The sequence below is a fragment of the Plecotus auritus genome, assembly GCF_963455305.1.
Source record: "Plecotus auritus genome assembly, chromosome: 4".
Taxonomy (NCBI): Eukaryota; Metazoa; Chordata; class Mammalia; order Chiroptera; family Vespertilionidae; genus Plecotus; species Plecotus auritus.
The window spans coordinates 77,293,182-77,300,483 of record NC_137775.1 but is presented as its reverse complement, the minus strand read 5'-3'; the positions used below and the strand labels follow the sequence as shown (position 1 = coordinate 77,300,483).

Sequence of the window (7,302 nt, the reverse complement as noted above, 5' to 3'; positions counted from 1 at the left end):
TTCATGTTTGGAAGGCTTCCGGATCTTTCCCTGTATGTGCTTCTTCATTTGGCTGGTTCTGATTTTTATCCTCTATAATAAAACTTACTGCTTTCTTGAATTCTGTGAATCATTCTGGCAAATTATAAAACTGAGGAAACTCCAAATTTGTAGCCAGTTGGTCCCAAGTGTGGGTGGTCTGGGAACCCTAGAGTTTAGGCTAGAGTCTGAAGTGAGGGCAATATTGTGGGGGACTGTGTCCTTAACCCATGAAGTTTGACTGAACTTGGGCTGGTAGCATTAGAACTGCATTGCACATTCTTTAAATCCTAAAGCAAAACATAATTCCCCCTAACAGCCAACCAACTTAGCTGCTGAACTTTCTATTTCTCTTCCCACATTCTCAACCATTCAGTCCAATTTCTTTTTCCTTCATAACAGCTTTCACATGCATCTCCTTCAGTTCAGTACAGCTTAAACTGGTCTATTTTCATTGCAATCTATACCATTTTTTCAGTCAAATTTATCTCCTTTACCCTACCCTCAAGCTCAAACAACTTTTTCAGAGATGTAGGTTTAGTGCCCAGTACAACACCTCTCAAATAGCAGACACTCATTTATTTGTTGTTGGCCCCTACATATCTCTTCAACTCTGTCTTCTCTTACTTCCATAAATTAATCCTTTCTTTCAACCCAATTATTTTACTAGTTACTTTGCTCCCAAAAATATGGGTCCATCTCCATTCCATTGAACAAACTGTGTGTCTGAAATGCTCATTTCGCCCTTGATTGTCTCAGCTCCACCTCCATGAGCCTTCTTGGGCTTCTCCATTCCTCAGGGAATGCTCTCACCTCCAGATTCTCTTAGCACATGTTGCATGCATTATCCTTCCTGGTACTTGGGAAAACTATACCCAGGTGTTTTGAAAACAGGCCAATGTAATAATTTCTTTTCTGTGAGCTCAAGGACTAACATGCAAAGCATGCATAAACTTTTCAGTTTTTACATAGATTTCCTTTTATTCTGTCTAATCAGCACAGGCAATCAAGTCTGATCTGTATAAACAATGAAGATGAGGAAAATAACTTACTAATTCAGAAGTGGTTCTAATCAACCCAATAACTTAATGTCTTTGAAGTTTAAGAGGTAATATTTTCCTTACTGTCCTGACATTAGCCAGAATTACAGAGAAACTAATATTCATTGTTTTCCTTTGACAAGACAGGTGTGCTTTTTTTTCATATACTTATTCTAATCTGAACTTTTCTCACCTGCATTTCTAAAGTCAGTAAGGCTCACACTTCCCACCATGGAACCAAACAGAAAATAAACCAATAAGCATAATACAGCAGCACTCACTGTTTCCAAACAGGACAAGAAACCATGCCGCAAACATTATTTAAGCAACACAGCATTTTTAGGCAGCTTTGCAATCCTTAATTTGGCATATATCCTTACACTACCTGCATGCCCACATGTAATTGAAGACTATATGTTGGCATTCTTTAAGTTTCTTATTTTGTGGCAAAGAGAAGAAAAACAAGATTCCAGTCTGACTAATCAAGATGGATACACAATTCAGCACTCATTTAGGAGACATGCCTTGGGAAGAAATGTCTTTGTTGTGACAAAGACATTTAAAAAAAATCAAATTGTGGAAGTGACTTTAGGGAGTTCACTAAGCCTTTGGGCAAGTGGGTTCTGGGGCATTTGGTCTACATTTGTTTTAAAGAAGTTTATATGTTCCGAAAGTGACTGATCAATAATAATACTGGGATGTTATAAAGCTGGGTGTTATAAAGCTGGATTTCAAAGTCCAGCACATCTAGTTTGTGAATAAAGACAAATGTGTATGAAAATAAAGATAAAGGGATTTGTGAAAACTTACTTCTCTGGGAAGTCTTATCTAATAAATTTCAAATTGTCTTGTAAGATTCCACATTATTTTTACTTACTGCCGGTGGAAATACATTTTTACACATCTTGCTTTGTCATATATAATCTTGTAGTGTTTCCATATCCCTACACCTTAGTTAATGGTTTCTCTCAAATAGTACTTTCAACCATTTATAGGTATGCAGGTCAATACACATTTAAAAACAGTAGGAACTTTTAAAATGAACTCCTATCAACTCAAAGGGATAACAAAACTATGTACTTCCATAATGGTCTATAACGTGAGCTGGTAACTGAGAAGTTCAGTTATTTTTTACTGTGATATTCTTGTATCTTGAATGAGTTGTTAAGCATTATGTTTAGCTTACAAGAAATCAGAGTAGTAGAAAGAAATGTAGACATGTACATATTTTAAACACTTGTTTATTTTCAAATTTTATAGATGTATAATAGGGACTGGTTAATGAAGATCATACTTGGACCACAGTTGATATCAGGAATGAAAGGTAGGGCTAAAACAGAGGTGAATGATTGCTTTCTGATGAAGGCCCTCAGCTCCAACTACTGGAGGTTCCAATGTCTTCCATGATGAACAGGATTGTCTTTGGAGTAAAGGACCTGAAACCAAACCAGAGGGACATGACTGAGAAAGGCTTCTTGGGAAATTGCTCACATGCAGTAAAAGGTTGTATTATGGCAACAGTGTGGTACATGCTTGCAGAGCAGAGTAAATTCTGAAATGATGCCTAAAATGAAGAAGTGTTAGAATACGTATTAATGGAATGGGTTTTCTGTCTTAGGGATCCTCAGATATTGGACAAGAGAAGAGAGTGGCCAAGGCACAGTGGGAACAGGGGACAGATCTAATTATGTCATCAAGAGGGAAGAACAGGGGCTCTATGTACAGTATAGAGGACATAAATAGTCCCAGATAACAATATCCTGGAGTTTGGTACATGTTCCTGGCAACTGATTTGAGTGCTAATCCATATGTCAGACAGAATTCTGCATATACTGCCTATTTGTCTCTTGATTCTGAGGCTTTTTAGGCTCCTCCATAAGAAGCAGTATTGCTTTAGAAACAAATTGTTTTCAGCTTCATATTGGGAGCTCCAAGTCACATCTCTTCCTTTTTTTTTTTTTTTTGATGAACTATTTCCAAAGAAGTTAACTTTGATCCAAGTTTGGAAGGTGGAAGAAAGATGAATAGAAGATATTTCTGCCCATAAGAAACCTGCATCCTAATGAAAGAATACAGACAAATAAGGAAACAATGACAATACAGTCTGTTCCATTCTCTGTTGTATTTGCTGAAGGTACTCTAGGAGGGGAGGTGTACCTCGCCCACATCAGGGACAGGTGGAAAAGGACAGAAAGCATTTTCAAAAAATAGTGGCTGAGACAAGTTTGAATATCAAATGTATGTGCTTATGACTTTGTGTACAGGACTATCTGTTGAATTGTGACGAATCATAAACCAGAGGCATTCAAAGATGAGTTTGTATTGGGCCATGAATATCAAACTGGGAAATTTTATTTGATAGAAATGGGAGATCATTTGAGATGTTAAACCGGGAGCAATAATATGGCAGGAATGTTTCTAAGGCTCTCTGTTAGTAGGGCAATTAGGTGAAAGGAAGACTGAAGGCTAATAATTTAAGGGAAGTAAAGCTAATAATTTGTTTGTATCAACAGCGTAAGTGTGAAGCAATGAAGACCTTGGATGCTGGTCATGGGGAAGAGCACACATTGTCAGAATGTGTGTATGAGTTCCAAGTGTTTCTCAAGTGCTTTTGCTCAGGGATGATCATTTGATTGAAACTAGAGGAGAGAAGAAAGCCATGAATCAATCAACAGGAGCACCCAAATGATAACTTGTTCAAGGACTATGAAACTCTCTTGAGATGTAAATGGAGGATTTGAAAAAGAGAAGAAGGTAAAGGTGGTTTCAGGATGAAGGTATTAATGCCCACTTACATGCTTATTTATCCCTTTAAAGTTGCTGTCCTTGTTGTTTTTCAGCATTATGGAAATGTCCTAAAATAAAACAAGAATGACTATGTCTGTAAAAAGATTGGCACCAAATAATGTATGACCAGTATAAGTTTGTAAGTGAAAACAAATTTTAACATACCTAATAATTGGTAAATGTTATTTTTAATACCAAATGATTTTTGGAAAAGAGTGGGTTATTTTGCACTGGGGTTAGTCCTCATATGAGATGATAACTAAGCCAACTTAAAGTAGTTTATCATGATAAATGGAAAAAAGGAGAGAGAAAATATTTAATGAACACTTACGATATTCCAGACATTGTGCTGGGCACTTTACTAGAACAAAAATATATCTTGAATTTGAATGCGTATTGTATTTTATCATTTTAGTTGAGAAAGACTCATCCTAACAAGGTGATAGCAAGACAATTTTGAAAAATAGTTTAGAATCAAAAAGTAAATGTTCAGATCAATTTAAAAACACTTAAGCAATCAATTGTGAATGGCATATTCTTGATTATATCTACTCTCTACCTTTATTTGTATGCAGTAATAATTGTTGGTGGCTATGATTTAGGTTCAGTCCCTATGAGGATGGCAAATTTTGATCCTCCCATTTGCAGAAGCTACTTTCTGACAGGGCCATTTCTCAGAGATGGATCACCTCAAATTCATCACTGCCACAAGAAAATTAACAAGTCAGTATCTTACGAGTCTCAGTTTGTAATAACCATCTCCAAATATGAAGGGCAGTGTGCAATTGCCCAAATATAAATGAAAACAATATTCCCCTTCTTTAAACATTCTAATTTATCTGATTTATCTTTTCTGAAGTATTTATGATTTGAGGTAAAAAAAATGAACTGAGAAAAAGCCTACTTAGAACAAAATAAATTGCCCTTTGATATCCAATGCCGCAACCTAGTATTTGAGAAAAAACAGAACTTCACAAAAGCTTAATATAGTCAGAATTTGACAAAGTGTAACCCATTTACTGAAGCAGAAAATGCACCACAGGTTTTTCAGTGTTTCTTTCTTCTCTTTTTTCTTCCAAAAGCCGATAAATCATATTTACCAGCCACAGAAAATAAATGCTTCTTGACTTATTTAGAGGAAAATTGGGAGAGAAACAGAGTATGGAAAATACAAGAATTTTGACTCAGAAAGATACTCCCCAAACAAAATGCGGTAGGTTTTAAAAGGGTTCTTAGGAATGTCAAAATATGGAAAATACCTGATGAATTTATGAAAATGAAACTTGTAATTACTGAAGATCCCTTCTGGCTTTTTAGATACTGTGAGAATATTGAACAGTTTATGGAAGCCACATGTTCACATTACCATTTGCATGGGAAACTTCTAAGGTTTTTGTTAGGATTTTTAATACACTGGAAAAAGGAAAAAAACAACATTACAAGACAAAACCCTTACTCTGACTTATGTATTCTCCTAAATGCTCATCTCTATGGTAGTACTTTTTACATTTTCTGCATGTACCAGGTTAATTGTCTCTCTTCTCCTAGACTGTCAACTCCTGAAGAAAGGTGAGCTCTGTCTTACACACCCCCATGTGCCCAGTCCCTTGTACTGCACAGAACACATAACATGTTATCAACAAAGGCTTACTGAATATTAGACTGAGGAAACAAACCCTGAGCCCAGGGACAATTCTTTATAAAAAGAGTATATATTAACTTATAGATTGAGATACTTTTAGATTACATAAAAGAAAACTCATTTATAGCACTTAACAGGTCTATAAAATACCAAAAGCCTTTTAATTGTAATTAATATTACTTAAAAAATTCCAATGGTGAATATTATGTTGATAAGGTAGGAGAATGACTGCGAGGTTTTACTTCTAAACCACAATGACATTTTTAGATTTTTTTGTTAGTTTAGATTTTTTTAGATTCATGCTTTAAGCTGCAGTCAGAAGTGGGACTAAAATTTAGTTTTGTGACAAGGTGTTTTGTCGTTTTATTTAGTTCAATATACATTTTAAATAATATAGAAAGATGAAAAGGCCTTTTAAATGCAGTCCTTTTATTAATTAACAGTCACTCCCAATGGCCTGATGGAACAGATCAGATGTGGTTAGATTGAGGGCATCCATAATGCTGCTGATCAAATTAAGGAAAAAAAATGGGAAATAGCTTTTGGGACCCTTGAAAAACCACTTCTAGTCTAAAGCCACAAGGGCAGAAAGAATCAATAATCATGGCCATTTAGCTCATTCATTTCTTTTCATAAACACACTCTCACTCACTAAAAACATTCTTGCAGGACCAGGAAGGATTTCAGTTTTCTGGTGATTGACAGAATAGAGCCTTTGATAAAACCTGGAGGGGTGGCACTGCTCCCTACCTTTTTTCCTCCCCCTCACTTTAGCACTCTCTGCTGTTTAACTCAGAAAATATGTCATCTTGGTACAGACTGACAGGCAGTTGATTGGCAACTATTAGCAAACTTCTCCCCATGATTCTTAATGCAACTTATTTTAGGAAAACATCCCAAAAGTGTGGATTTGTTTCAAATATGTAAAGTCTGATAAGTGTAGGAATAACAACCTCAAGAAAAAAAAATGGGCACTGAGCCGGTTTTATCATTTTATTAATATTCAGTAGGACATTTCCATTTCTGTAGTCGCTGCCCTACTTCAAGTAAGCATTAATTTGTATCTCATAAGGTGCTATTAATACTGAGGATACTTAGAAACTTCTTTTGATAAATGAACAACATCTGGATTACTGCAGCAGCCTCTTACCTTCTTTCACTTATTCAAGTTTCTTCCAATTAACATCTACTTTATATCTAGCTGACAGGAATAAAAATAAATCTCTCTTGAATTTCCACCAATACTTAATTCCCTATTTATGAAACTAGAGTTTGCTTATTTAACAAAATCAGAATTTTTGTGCCTGAGATTAAATTTTTCCCTGGTTTCCCTAGGTATTCATTTCTTTCTATCCAGTTAGCCTCTTATTACTTCCCTGCTTCTATGTTTTTCAAAGAGTACATTTTAATTTTTTGGTGTCTACCAACATTTTACATTTTTTTGGTGTCATAATCTAAAAAATGGAAGCTTAAGAGTCTCTAGAATAAATATACTACCCTGTTGACAAACAAAGGATAGATGGTCTCTGTGATTTCAGAAAACGCACCTTTCTTAGATCTAAGTCAGAGGTGACTTGGGCAAGAATGGAAGATGTGGGGGTGAAGAGGAATTGATGACATTCTATTTGACAGTTGCTTCTTCTTCTCCCTATTTTTATTTTTAAAATATTTTTTTAAATTTATTGTTGACAGTATTACAGATGTCCCGCATTCCTCCCTCCCCTGGTCCCCCTCTACCTAGCTCTCAACCCACCCCAGGCCATATCTGTGCATGAGAGGTTTTAATGTACAGAGGGATAGAAGATCTTTTCAGAG

At 35.7% G+C, this 7,302-nt stretch overlaps 1 long non-coding RNA gene across 2 annotated transcripts in view; it reads right to left on the bottom strand.

Moving 5' to 3' along the window:
* Positions 1-2,334: 2,334 nt before the first annotated feature.
* Positions 2,335-7,302, bottom strand: part of LOC308246371 — a 28,088-nt gene continuing 23,120 nt past the window's right edge. For both annotated transcript variants that reach the window (XR_013960406.1, XR_013960407.1), the window contains 2 exons: positions 3,854-3,913; positions 2,335-2,494 (listed from right to left, as the gene is read on the bottom strand). This is a non-coding gene — a long non-coding RNA (uncharacterized lncRNA). The remainder of the gene's footprint in view (positions 2,495-3,853; positions 3,914-7,302) is intronic.